This window comes from Aotus nancymaae, unplaced genomic scaffold (assembly GCF_030222135.1).
Source record: "Aotus nancymaae isolate 86718 unplaced genomic scaffold, 86718_ANA_hifiasm-v0.15.2.pri h1tg000155l, whole genome shotgun sequence".
Taxonomy (NCBI): domain Eukaryota; kingdom Metazoa; phylum Chordata; class Mammalia; order Primates; family Aotidae; genus Aotus; species Aotus nancymaae.
The window spans coordinates 3,592,862-3,604,951 of NW_026988570.1; the positions used below are offsets into that span (position 1 = coordinate 3,592,862).

Here is a 12,090-nt window from a genome sequence, read left to right on the forward strand (position 1 = left end):
TCAGATTTTCCAAAAAATCTTTCTCTAGAGGATGTAGGCAGCGAGCACCCAGAGTCAGGTGATCCCTGTGGGACTGGTTGTCCTCCAGCTTCCACTGAAAGGGGAAGTAGGTCTCAAACACCTCATGGGCAACATACACCAGAATAGAATTCATTCCTGGATAAAAGAACAGGGTTCCTGTCCATAGCCCCTTCACATCCACAACCGGGTACAGGACCAGCAGGATGATGAAGGCAAAAAAAAACTGAGCATGGTGACATATGAAAGGGATCGAAGATTTTTGTTTGCTGGAATAAAACCTTCATTTTCAGAAACTTTCATCAGAGCAACAGAAGTGAGCCCAAGAATACAACACCAAGCAGTGAATCAAACCAGGATGTCTTCGATCTGAGCCTTGTAATACAATAGTATTTTTCCTGCCTGAACTACTAAAAAGGCCATCACGATGGAGTGGATGGTGCCGAGGTTGCCCTCGGAATCGTAAGCCACCTCGTTGTGGTAAAGCACAGCAGAGGATGGGTGCCGGTAAAGGCGATCGTCTCCCAGCTGCAGGCGGTCCATGTAGCCCTCAGCTCCTCCAGTACAATTTGGATACTTGCCAAAATCTCCAATGCCCCGGGACCAAGATTACCAGTAGGGCACCCAGGGACTGGCAGGAGGAGTGTCAAGCCCAGCCACAGGCCTTCCAGCGCCAGGATGTGCAGCGTCTAGGGCCAGCTGAATATTATGTCTCGAAGAGAAAGGTAGCTCCTCTCCGAGGCACAATGTTCAGGCACCGGACTAACAAAGAGGAGCTCCAACACAGCAACCACAAAGCAAGTCACCCCCAAGTGCTGCAGCACACCAGAAATGCACACCTTGTCCCAAGACAATGGACCATGGCAATAATTGGGATTCACAATGATAATTCCTATGCAGAAGGAAACTCCTCCATGCAATCTTCCCCAGCAATCTGAATTTTGAATATCCCCATTGCAGTATGGAAGTTATTGATAGAAAAATAGAAGATCCCATAATAAATACAAACCATGGGAATGAGGTCAGCCACCATCAACCCATTCCAACTCATGTGTTTGAAGTACCAATATTTTCCTTCTCCATAATTGACGAAGACCATGAGTATAACAGCAGTCCCCCCGAAGGTGTCCATGCCGTGGAGAGGGAGCAGCAGGACAAACAGATGCCACACTGCTGGCTGGATGTCACCATTGAGAGAGTCTGTCCTGCTGGGAGATCCCAGCTCAGAGTTGATGAGGCGATCAGTTTCTCGAGAACTTATGGCCTTAGAAATCTGATTATTAAAGTCATCCAAACTCCACAAGAGCCTCAGAAAAGGTATCACAATGATGATAGCGAGACCAATAAGGAATGCAGTGCTCACAGGAAGGTTACTGTTGGCTGTATCCTCGTTCACAGCCCGGTCACAGGCAATTTCACTAACTCCATTATGGATGTACTTTACCGAGAGAATAGTTTCCAGATTCTCCACATTTGTATTCCAGCCTACAAACTTCTTTCTCTTCCAAGGTGTCATTCAGCTGTAGGATGGATCTGCGCTGGGTGCTGACAGGGACGGCTACAGTGCTAGGCTTCCCTGCTTTTGGACTCTGAGGAACATTTACCAGAACCTGAAACAAGCAGTGATAACAGGATTCCGATTTCCAGTAGACAGTCAAGTTGGTCCCGAGAAGTTCATTATGGATGAGTAGCAAAGCCTGATCCATCTTCAGCAACACATGTCTTTTTTTGTCTAAGTCTGGTGGCAGCACCTAAAAGATTTTTTTTTTAAAGGTTCCTTGTAGCGCTCAAGGCACAAAGGAGACTTCGCTCTGTTTTCCAGGCGTGCCGTTGTCTATTCATTCACAAACTCATGGCTCCCATCTGTGATGGTTGTTACAGAAAATAAGCTCTACAACTAGATACGCATTTAAGTTTGGTTAAAGATAAATTTGTTTAAAAATAAATAGATCAATACAATCCACTGATTTTAAAAGTTTCCTTTTTTTTTTTCATTTATCCACCCCCCAAAAAATGTATTGAGAATCTCCTTGGTGCCAGGAACTATCTTAGGCACTGGTGCATCAGGGAACCAAATCACACCATGTTCTTGGGAGAGTCATTCTGCAAGGGCTGAGCCACTCTTCCACCAACTGTGCCCACTTTGTCTTTATCTCTTTGGTTAGACTAAAGGAAGAACCAGAGCGTGTGTTTGTAAAGCCACCCAAGCAGGCAAAATAGAATGGAAACAGACCATAAAATGGTGACAGCCTAGCTCAAATATCAGTTAGGCTCCACCAACAGAAAATGCAATTGTATATTTTCTAAAAATCAATTTAAACTTAAAAATTATCTTTAAGGCTGGGTGGGGTGGCTCATGCCTGTAATCTGGGCACTTTGGGAGGCGGAGGTGGGCAGATCACTTGAGGTCAGGAGTTTAAGACCAGCCTGGGCAACATGGTGAAACCCCATCTCTAGTAAAAATATAAAAATTAGCCAGGCATCGTGGCGCACGCCTGTAATCTCAGCTACTCCAGAGGTTGAGGCAAGAGAATCGCTTGAATCTGGGAGGCGGAGGTTGCAGTAAGCTGATTGCCACTGCACTCTAGCCTGGGCAACACAACAAGACTCTGTCTCAAATGAAACAAAACAACAACAACAACAATTATCTTTAAATTTACAGAGATATTTGTACACCCATGTTGGCCCTTAGTCCCAGTTGCGTTGCCGTAGCAATATTATTTCCAATAGCCAGAGGGCAGAAGAAACTCAAGAGTACCTTGATGAATGAATGTATATGAATATACATATGTGAGTATATATATTTACCACATTTTGTTTATTTATTCATATAGATAAACAGAACTTCTTCATCTATAGGTGTACATGTAATTATATTTATATTATCCATATAGTATATATATGTGAAAAATATTATTTTGCCTTAAAAAGTGAAGGCCATTTTGATGAGCCTGAAGTCCTTATACTAAGTGAAGTGAACCACTCACACAAAGGTAAATACTGTGTGATTCCACTTCTATGAGGTACCAGAAATAGTCAAATTCATAGAGACAGAAAGTAGAATGGAGGTTGCCAGTGACTGCAGGGAAGGAGAGAATCAGAAGTTAATAGGCTCAAAATAGTTGTGTGTGTGTGTGTGTGTGTGTTGGGGGTGGAGGGCAATGAAAACGAAAGTCTGCGTACAAAAGTTCTGTGTGATGTCAACTGGGGCACTTGGCCTCTCTGATCCTGGTAACATCATCTTAATTTAAGGGATTGGCCGCAAGAATAAAGGGGCCAGAGTTGATGGAGATTGAGTTTCAGTTTGGAAAGTGAAAACGTTCTGGAGATGGATGGTGTCCATGGTTGTACAACATGAAATGATCCTAATGCCACTAAACTAGATATTTAAAAATGGTGGAGATAGTGTATTCTGTTATGTATATTTCACCACAATTTAAAAAAAATAAAAATGAAGTTTAAACATTTAATCCACCACACCATAAGCCAAAAAGCTCTGTGTGACCTTAAGTGGGGCATTTGGCCTCTCTGATTCTGGGTGGCATAATCTTAATTCAAAGGGTCAGCCCCAAGGATGAAGCCTCTGTTTCTCTCTGGCAGAATGAGTTATGTTATATGTCATCCTTCTTTGGCTGACCCATGTACAAGGTCCGCGCCAGTCCAGGCTCCCACAGACATCAGGTGCCCCTTCTTGCAGTGTGAAATTGCTCTGCAGACTTAGAACAGCAGGACTGTTTCCTGTTGCTCTGTTGCCACAGCTTTGGGCTTCGCAATTAACCTGCTGGTCATCGTTTTTCTTGACTCTAGCACGCCTGCTCCTCTACTGGGAAAATAAGATTTTTTGGAAAAGGAAGGTCCACACTAACGCCATGCTAATTAGTACTTGGTTCACAGAGAGCAATAGCTCATTTAGGAATCACTTTCTTAAGACAAAGACAGGATAAATATCTGCTAGATTTGATGCCAAGGGTGTCATGTCTTAAAGCATGCCTGGGGATACTTCCCTGTCAAGAAAAAAAAAAGACATGAATGTTTTTCACTGAACAAGAAGACACAATTGGTTTCCCTCTGCGTAGGCAGCAGCAGCCTGTTTGTGCGGCTCTGTTAGAATGGTCTATGCTCTGCAGAAAGGCAGTAAGATGGCATGAAGGAACCGCCTCAGCTTCCAGATGGACAGCTGAAGGACAGGTAGCTGGAAAGATGTGCGCTGGGCCAGGTCTGAGAAATGCTGAGATGATGCAAGCTCTCAAATGGCACCACAGAAGCCAGGCATATCAAAGGTCAAAGGAAGATTTTCAAGAGAAAACCAAAGCCTTGGATGGCTAGAGGAGTTCCGGATTTGCAAGGGGCTCCTGAAAACAGGCTTTATATATATATGTGTGTATGTATATTTGTATATACACAAAACATTTTCTCTCATAAGAGGGGCTTTACACAATTGATTTTTGTTTTCAGAGGTATTGCTCAGTCTATCTTGCCTTGGTATCTACCAAGCAGTGTCACTCACACACACAATTCTAGAGAACTGGTGTGTGTGTGTGTGTGTGTAAGTGAAGGTACTCAATTAACTGTCATGTCAGATGTAAGCGGGTTGGCAGCAACAGCACAGGTTTCTTTCATTGCAAATAGCAACCAGTGTCAGTTTGGTACCTACCACAGTTGGGGGCTCTGGGAGGCTGACACTGAGCGGGTGGTCAGCGTGCAGGATGCTTGTTAGGGGCACAGGATTGACCCTAGTGGAGCTTCTAGAGGGGCTGGAAGCCAAATTGCAAAGAGGGAGGAGGTGGGCTGCCATGCCAAGGCTTCAGCTGGTCACGGGGAACTCCGAACAGCATGGCCTTATAATCCAACACTGCCTTCTACAAGATTATACACAATTTTCATTGGTCCACTCGAGTAGGTCAGGCAGCTGATGTTCAGCTGATTAGAGGCTCCTAGGGACCCTACACATTCCGAGGAATCTGTATGAGGAGGAGGTGCTGGCCAGACTCTTATACCAGCATATCCATCACTCTCTGAATAGGGGCTGCCATTGGGAAGGAGGTGTGGCCCTTGGGCGAGGGGACTATCTTCAGACATGGCAACCCCCAAAGAGGGCTGATAATGAGGGTGGTCTTTCAGCCACTGGGAGAATAAGACCTTCATTCCTGAAGGGGAATTTGAGCTTCACATCATTGTGTCTACTAAGGGAATGAATGACTGGAAAGAAGGAAGAGAGGGACAGAGGAAGAGAGAGAAGGAGGTGAGAGAGAAGGGACAGAGAAAAAGGGGAGTGCAGGGAGGGAGCGAGGGAGGAAGGGAGGCAGGCGGGCAGGCAGGCAGGCTGGCTGAGGTGGGAGGAACACCTGAGCCTGGGAGGCAGAAGCTGCAGTGAGCTGAGATCGTGCTAATAAGATTAGCAACTTTTAAGGGGCCAAGGTACTGGACAGTAAGCAGGACACAACCCAGAACAAGAAACAGTAGGGAAGTGGAAGAAATTATGTGATTTCATGTTTACTGTAAGAAACTTTTGGAAATCAGTAAAGACATGTTTGCCAGCCCCATTATTAGTACTCTTATTAACATCTGATTGTTGGTCTGCTCATTTCACTATTACATTTTCCCACAATGTCTGTACCTAAATGTTTGGCATGATTTCTGTAGTTGTTAGGTTTGGCATTCCGTGTATATCCATGAGGACAGATATATGGATCCCATTGATTAAATGCTTGTTATCCATACTGCTCTCTTTTTTTCTCATCTTAATCTGTTAATAATATGAAGTATATTAAGATCTCCCATGTTATATATATTTATTATTTTGATCTCAATTTTGGCATTATATATTTTTGAAGCTATATTATTAGTGAGCCCTATGATAATCCTCACTTTATGCATGAGAATTCTGAGGTTTAGAAGATTAAGAAATTAGCTGTGTGTCTTACACTAATAAGTGAGAAAGCTCAAATTTGCGCCCAAGTCCAATTTAGAATTGTCATATCTCCCTGGTGAACTGAAGCTTTTATCTTTAAGGAGACACCTCTTTATCTTTAGCAATGCTTATTGCCTTAAAGCCCACTTTGTCAGACACAGCTACTTTCTTTTAATTCACTTTTGTGTGGTATATCTCTTTCCACCATTTTTCTTTTTCTTTTTTTAAATCATACTTTAGGTTCTGGGGTACATGTGCAGATCATGCAGGATTGTTGCATAGGTACACACATGGCGATGTGGTTTGCTGCCTCCATCCCCCCGTCACCTACATCTGCCATTTCTCCCCATGTTATCCCTCCCCAACCTCCCCACTGCCACCCCCCACTGTCCCTCCCTTGTCCCCCAACAGACTCCAGTGTGTGATGTTCCCCTCCCTGTGTCCATGTATTCTCATTGTTCAACACGTGCCTATGAGTGATAACATGCAGTATTTGATTTTCTGTTCTTGTATCAGTTTGCTGAGAATTATGGTTTCCAGATTCATCCATGTCCTTACAAAAGACACAAACTCATCATTTTTTATGGCTGCATAGTATTCCATGCTGTATATATGCCACATTTTCCTTGTCTAGTCTATCATTGATGAGCATTTGGGTTGGTTCCAGGTCTTTGCTATTGTAAACAGTGCTGCTACGAGCATACATGTGCATGTGTCTTTATAATTGAATGATTTTTAATCCTTTGGGTATATATCCAGTAATGGGATTGCTGGGTCAAATGGAATTTCTATTTCTAGGTCCTTGAGGAAGCACCACACTGTCTTCCACAATGGTTGAACTAGTTTACACTCCCACTAACAGTGTAAACGTGTTTCTATATCTCTACATCCTCTCCAGCATCTCTTGTCTCCAGATTTTTTGAGGATCACCATTCTAACTGGTGTGAGGTGGTATCTCAATGTGGTTTTGATTTCCATTTCTCTAATAATCAGTGATGATGAGCATTTTTTCATGTGTTTGTTGGCCTCCTATACTTTTTCTTTTGGAAAGTGTCTGTTCATATCCTTCTCTGATTTTTGGGTGGATTTGTTTGTTTGTTTCTTGTAAATCTGTTTTAGTTATTTGTAGATTCTGGATATTAGCCATTTGTCAGATGGGTAGATTGCAAAAATTTTTTCCCATTCTGTTGGTTGCTGATTCACTCCAATGATTATTTCTTTTGCTGTACAGAAGCTCTGGAATTTAATTAGGTCCCATTTGTCTATTTTGGCTTTTGTTGCCAATGCTTTTGTTGTTTTAGTCATGAAGTCCTTGCCTATGTCTATGTCCTGAATGGTTTTGCCTAGGTTTTCTTCTAGGGTTTTGATGGTGTTAGGTCTTATGTTTAAGTCTTTAATCCATCTGGAGTTAATTTTAGTGTAAGATGTCAGGAAGAGGTCCAGTTTCTGCTTTCTGCATATGGCTAGCCAGTTTTCCCAATACCATTCATTAAACAGGGTATCCTTTCCCCAGTGCTTGTTTTTGTGAGGTTTGTCAAAGATCAGATTGTTGTAGATGTGTGGTGTTGCCTCCAGGGCCTCTGTTCTGACCCATTGGTCTATATCTCTGTTTTGGTACAAGTACCATGCTGTTTTAATTACTGTAGCCTTGTAGTATAATTTCAAATCAGGTAGTATGATGCCTCTGGCTTTGTTCTTTTTGTTTAGGATTGTCTTGGCTATGCAGGCTCTCTTTTGGTTCCATATGAAGTTTAAGGTGGTTTTTTCCAGTTCTGTGAAGAAGGTCATTGGTAGCTTGATGGGGATAGTGTTGAATCTACAAATTACTTTGGGCAGTATGGCCATTTTCACGATATTGATTCTTCCTAACCATGAACATGGAATGTTTCTCCATCTGTTTGTGTCCTCTCTTATTTTGTTGAGCAGCGATTTGTAGTTCTCCTTGCAGAGGTCCTTTACATCATTTGTTAGTTGTATTCCTAGGTATTTTATTCTCTTTGTAGCAGTTGTGAATGGGAGTTTGTTGATTTGGCTCTCTGTTAGTCTGTTATTGGTGTATAGGAATGCTTGTGATTTCTGCACATTGATTTTGTATCCTGAGAGTTTGTTGAAGTTGCTTATCAGTTTAAGGAGATTTTGGGCTGAGATGATAGGTTCTTCTAAATATACAATCATGTCATCTCCAAATAGAGACAATTTGACTTCCTCTTTTCCTAATTGAATATGTTTTTTTTTTTTTTTTTTTACCTAATTGCTCTGGCTAGAACTTCCAATACTATATTGAATAGGAGTGGTGACAGAGGACATCCTTGTCTAGTGCCAGATTTCAAAAGGAATGCTTCCAGTTTTTGCCCACTCAGTATGATATTGGCTGTAGGTTTGTCGTAAATAGCTTTTATTGTTTTAAGATATGTTCCTTTGATACCTAGTTTATTGAGAGTTTCCAGCATAAAGGGCTGTTGAATTTCATTGAAGGCCTTCTTTGCAACTATTGAAATAATCATGTGGTTTTTGTCTTTGATTCTGTTTATTGGTGGATTACGTTTATAGACTTGCGTATGTTGAACCAGCCTTGCATCCCCGGAATGAAGCCTACTTGATCGGGATGTATAAGCTTTCTGATGTGCTGTTGCAATCGGTTTGCCACTATTTTATTGAAGATTTTGCATCTATGTTCATCATGGATATTGGCCTGAAGTTTTCTTTTCTTGTTTAGTCTCTGCCAGGTTTTGGCATCAAGATGATGTTAGTCTCATAAAATGATTTGGGAAGTGTTCCCTCTTTTTGGATTGTTTGGAATAGTTTCAGAAGGAATGGTACCAGCTCCTCTTTGTACATCAGGTAGAATTCAGCTGTGAACCCATCTGGACCTGGACTTTTTTTGGTTGGTAGGCTATTAATTGCTGCCTCAACTTCAGCCCTTGTTATTGGTCTATTCAAGGTTTAAACTTCTTCCTGGTTTAGGCTTGGGTGGGTGTAAGTGTCCAGAAATTTATCCATTTCTTCCAGGTTTACTGCTTTATGTGCATAGAGTTTTTGTAGTAATCTCTGATTGTAGTTTGTATTTCTGTGGAATCAGTGGTGATATCCCCTTTATCATTTTTTATTGCATCTATTTTATTCTTCTCCCTTTTCTTTTTTATTAATCTGGCTAGTGTTCTGTCTATTTTGTTAAACCTTTCAAAAAACCAGCTCCTGGATTTATGGATTTTTTGAAGGTTTTTTTGTGCCTCTATCCCCTTCAGTTCTGCTCTGATATTAGTTATTTGTTGTCCTCTGCTAGCTTTTGAGTTTTTTTTGATCTTGCTCCTCTAGCTCTTTCAATTTTGACGACAGGGTGTCAATTTTAGATTTTCCCTTGCTTCTCATGTGGGAATTTATTGGTATACATTTCCCTCTAGATACTGCTATAAACATGTCCCAGAGATTATGGTATATTGTGTCATCATTCTCTTTGGCTTCAAAGAACACCTTTATTTCTGCCGTCATTTCATTGTTTATCCAGTTAACATTCAGGAACCAGTTGTTCAGTTTCCATGAAGCTGTGTGGTTCTAAGTTATTTTCTTAATTCTGAGTACTAATTTGATTGCCCTGTGGTCTGAGAGACTATTTGTTATGATTTCTGTTCTTTTGCATTTGCTGAGGAGTGATTTACTTCCAATTACGTGGTCAATTTTAGAGTAGGTGCAGTGCGGTGCTGAGAAGAATGTATATTCTGTGGATTTCTGGTGGAGATTTCTGTAGATGTCTATTAGGTCTGCTTGGTCCAGATCTAAGTTCAAGTTCTGGATATCCATGTTAATTTTCTGTCTCGTTGATCTGTCTAATATTGACAGTGTATTGTTAAAGTCTCCCACTGTTATGGTGTGGGAGTCTAAGTCTCTTTGTAGGTCATTAAGAACTTGCTTAACATATCTGGGTGCTCCTGTATTGGGTGTGTATATATTTAGGATCATTAGCTCTTCTTGATGCACTGATCCTTTTACCATTATGTAATGCCCTTCTTTGTCTCTTTTGATCTTTGTTGGTTTAAAATCCATTTTATCAGAGACTAGGATTGCACTTCTGCTTTTTTTTGCTCTCCATTTGCTTGATAAATCTTCCTCCATCCCGTTATTTTGAGCCTATGTGTGTCCTTGCATGTGAGATGGGTTTCCTGGATACAGCACACTGATGGATCTTGACTTTTTATCCAATTTGCCAGTCTGTGTCTTTTGATTGGGGCATTTAGCCCATTTACATTTAAGGTTAATATTGTTATGTGTGAATTTAATCCTGCCATTTTGATGCTAGCTGGATGTTTTGCCTGTTAGTTGATGCATTTTCTTCATTGTATCAATGATCTTTACCATTTGATTCATTTTTGGAGTGGCTGGAACTGGTTTTTTCTTTCCTTGTTTAGTGTTTCTTTCAGGAAGTCTTGTAAGGCAGGCCTGGTGGTGACAAAATCTCTCAACAATTGCTTGTCCGTAAAGGATTTTCTTTCTCCTTCGCATATGAAGCTTAGTTTGGCTGGATATGAAATTCTAGGTTGAAAGTTCTTTTCCTTAAGGATGTTGAATATTGACCCCCACTCTATTCTGGCTTGTAGGGTTTCTGCTGAGAGATCCGCTGTGAGTCTGATGGGCTTCCCTTTGTGGGTAACCCAACCTTTCTCTCTGGCTGCCCTTAGCATTTTTTCCTTCATTTCAACCCTGGTGAATCTGACGATTATGTGCCTTGGGGTTGCTCTTCTTGAGGAAGATCTTTGTGGTGGTCTCTGTATTTCCTGGACTTGAATGTTTGCCTGCCTTGCTAGGTTGGGGAAGGTCTCCTGGATAATATCCTGAAGAGTATTTTCCAGCTTGGATTCATTCTGTCTGTCACATTCAGGTACGCTTATCAAACATAGATTAGGTCTTTTCACATAATGCCATATTTCTTGGAGGCTTTGATCATTACTTTTCACTCTTTTTTCTCTATTCTTGCCTTCTCATTTTATTTCATTGAGTTGATGTTCAATCTTTGATATCCTTTCTTTTGCTTGGTCAATTTGGCTATGGAAGCTTGTGTGTGCTTCATGAAGGTCTCGTGCTATGTTTTTCTGTCCATCAAGTCATTTGTATTCTTCTCTAAGCTGTTTATTCTAGTTAGCATCTCATCTAACCTGTTTTCTAGGTTCTTAGTTTCTTTGCATTGGGTTAGCACATGTTCTTTTAGCTCTGAGAAGTTTGTTATTACCCACCTTCTGAAACCTGTTTCTGTCAATTCATCAGATTCATTCTCCATTCATCTTTGATCCCTAGATGGTGAGGAGTTGTGATCCTCTGGAGGAGGGGAGGCATTGTGGTTTTTCATGTTTTCATCCTTTTTGCACTGGTTTCTTCCCATCTTTGTGGATTTATCTACCTATGGTCTTTGTAGTTGGTGACTTTCAGATGGGGTCTCTGAGTGGACATCCTTTTTGTTGATGATGAAGTTATTTCTTTCTGTTTCTTAGTTTTCCTTCTAACAGTCAGGGCCCTCTGCTGCAGGACTGCTGGAGGTCCACTCTAGACCCTGCTTGCCTGGGGATCACTCACAGGCACTGTAAAACAGTAAGGGTTGCTTCAGATTTCTTCTTCTGTTATCTTCATCCCAGAAGGGTACCTGCCAGATGTTGGCCTGAGTTCTCCTTTATGAGGTGTCTCTTTGGGTATATGCGGTTTGGGGAGCTGCTTGAAGAGAGAGTCTGTCCCTTACAGGAGCTCAAGTGCTGTAAGACAGCTCAGTCCAGTAAGACATGACCTGCTGAGGCCCCTTCCTTCCACCCCTGACCCCTGGGGGGCCCATTATTCCCCTGAGAGCTCCCCTAGGTTATTCCTACCCACCCCGCATTGACCTCCAGCCTTGGAGCACCCTCACACTTTCCCTGCCCATCATGACTCCACAATTATTCCCCTCCAAAGACCCCTCCCAAAACTGCCTCCTGGCATCAGTGATGTTGTGACACCTTGGTGACTGCCTAGCTGCCCCCTTCCCTGCACCAAGCACCTCTGAGTCTCCATCATGACTTCCCCAGGTCTAGGGCTGTACTGAGACTGCACAGTGACCCTGACACACAGGGCTTCCCTCCAGCACTCCCTCAGACATCCCGCCCACCCTACAGGGGAGATGAGGCTCCACCACTCCTAAAACAGTA

At 42.1% G+C, this 12,090-nt stretch overlaps 1 pseudogene; it reads right to left on the bottom strand.

Moving 5' to 3' along the window:
* On the bottom strand, positions 1–4,813 carry LOC105732233 (heparan-alpha-glucosaminide N-acetyltransferase-like; annotated as a pseudogene).
* Between the last annotated feature and the right edge of the window lie 7,277 nt (positions 4,814–12,090).